General features: G+C 41.4%; 1 non-coding gene across 1 annotated transcript; it reads left to right on the plus strand.

Annotated features, from left to right (window-relative positions):
• The first annotated feature begins 1,640 nt into the window (after positions 1 to 1,640).
• On the plus strand, positions 1,641 to 1,747 carry LOC148875780 (small nucleolar RNA R71). The gene has a single exon (XR_016106139.1). It is a non-coding gene; the product is annotated as a small nucleolar RNA R71 (small nucleolar RNA).
• Positions 1,748 to 2,387: the final 640 nt, after the last annotated feature.

A 2,387-nucleotide genomic window follows, 5' to 3' on the forward strand; every position in this document is an offset into this window, starting at 1 on the left:
TCATGAGGTTTATTTTTTTATTTTCTGTTTCTTCAAGTTCTCCCTGCTGGAGGCAGAGTTCAAGAGGATCAGTTATTCTACTTACCTGGAAGCATTCATCAATTGTCAATTCAATGGCATCAATCATAAAACAAGAATCATCACTAGAGGGTGCATGTTTCATAGCATCAGACATTTTAAAAATTATCTCCTCATCTTGTATCCTAAGGCTGAGTTGTCCTTGTTGGACATCAATCATTGCTTTCCCGGTAGCCAGGAAAGGTCTCCCTAGGATAAGCGGGACCTCCACATCTTCTTGCATGTCTAACACAATGAAATCAACTGGAAAAATGAATTTGTCAACTTTAACTAACACATCTTCTATGATCCCCCTAGGATGTCTAATGGATCTATCAGCCAATTGTAATGCCACTCTAGTGGGTTGGGGTTCATTCAACCCCAATTTCTTGAAGATAGAATATGGCATTAAATTGATGCTAGCTCCCAGGTCACATAAAGCTTTTTCAATTTTTAAACTGCCAATGGTACAAGGAATAGTGAAACTCCCTGGATCTTTGAGTTTCTGAGGCAGCTTGTTCAGAAGGATAGCAGAACATTCCTCATTTAATGCAACTGTAGCCACATCTCCCAGTTTCCTTTTGTTTGCCAATAATTCCTTCAAAAACCTTGCATAGTGTGGCATCTGGGCTAAAGCATCAGCAAAAGGAATATTAATATGTAAACTTTTAAATATTTCAAGAAACTTACCAAATTCCTTCTCCAATTTTTGTTGCTTCAGCCTGTTAGGGAATGGAACTTGTGGTTGTTGGTGCATCCCTTGTTGTGCTTCTGGTTGTTCCGTCTTCTGTTGTCTGGTTCCAAGGCTTGTTTCTGCCTTGGGTTCAGCCCAATTCTTCTTTTCTACCTCAGGCAACTCTTTTCCACTTCTTAAGGTAATAGCTTGCACCTGCTCTCGTGGATTCACTTCAGTGTTGCTTGGAAGAGTTCTCGGCAGTCTGGAAGAGATTAATTGTGCCAATTGCCCCACTTGGTTTTCCAGGTTTTTGATTGAGGCTTCCTGGTTCTGGAACCTAGTTTCTGCACCTGCTATAAATTTTGTCATCAGTTCCTCCAAATTGGATTTCGGTTCAGGCTGATGATAAGTCTGGTGGAACGGCTTGGAAATATGCTGATTTGGCCAGGACTGGTTTGAATGTCCCCTCCATCCTGGATGAAAAGTATGGTGACTCTGGTAACCCTGCTGTCTTGACGAATTGCTGACATAGTCAACTTGTTCAGTAGATGGTCTGAACTGATTGCCAACTTGGCAGTCTGTACTGATGTGGCCTCCCCCACACAATTCACAATTAAGAGGCTGCACATGCATGGCAGCTATCTGCATTTCATCTATTTTTTTACTGAGTGCTCCTATTTGTGCAGCTAGTGCTGTATAAGTGTCAACATTATGCAAGCCTTGCTGCTTCCTAGTTTGAGTCCTTTCCGAATGCCATTGATAATTGTTGGCTGCCATTTCCTCAATAAGTGCATGGGCAACCTCAGGAGTTTTATTATTTATGGATCCTCCGGCTGCAGCATCTAATATGGTCTTATTTGAGTCAGTAAGACCATTATAGAAAGTCTGCACTTGCAGCCAAATGGGGAGGCCATGGTGAGGAACTCTCCTTAACAGCTCCTTGTATCGTTCCCATGACTCATATAAAGATTCCCCCTCTTGCTGGAAAAAAGTAGTGATGTCATTCCTCATTTTAGCAGTTTTAGAAGGGGGAAAATATTTAGAGAGAAAACGGCTGGCCATTTCGTCCCATGTGGCTATAGATCCTGCCGGTAATGAGTTCAACCAAGCTTTGGCTTTATCCTTCAAAGAAAATGGGAATAACCTCAGCCGAATGGCATCATCACTTACCCCATTGTGTTTGAAGGTGTCACAGATTTCCAAGAAGTTAGCAATATGGGCATTCGGATCCTCATGGGCCATACCACAAAACTGAACCGTATTTTGTATCATTTGGATTATGGCCGGTTTAATTTCGAAGTTATTGGCAGCAATAGTTGGCCTGATAATGCTGGAGACAGTCCCGGTGAGGGTAGGCTTGGCATAATCCATCATAGTTCTTTGTTCAGCCATTTCTTGTGCTTCTTGTCTGACTTGCTTAGCAGCTCTCAAACGGACACGGAGAGTCCGTTCAATCTCTGGGTCGTAAAGGATCTCTTCCAGTTCAGGTCTGCTTGTCATAAACTGTTAAAGTCAAAGCAATAAAAATGCCAATATTCACAAAAGAAAATAAATAACTAATCCTATCACACTGAAAATGTAAAGTGAAGTATTGGAATACAAAACCTACATCCTATCATGAATAAATGAAGCCGATTATACTAAAAGCAGATTT

This window comes from Nelumbo lutea, chromosome 1 (assembly GCF_056320005.1).
Source record: "Nelumbo lutea isolate HS-2025 chromosome 1, American lotus-T2T, whole genome shotgun sequence".
Classification (NCBI taxonomy): Eukaryota; Viridiplantae; Streptophyta; class Magnoliopsida; order Proteales; family Nelumbonaceae; genus Nelumbo; species Nelumbo lutea.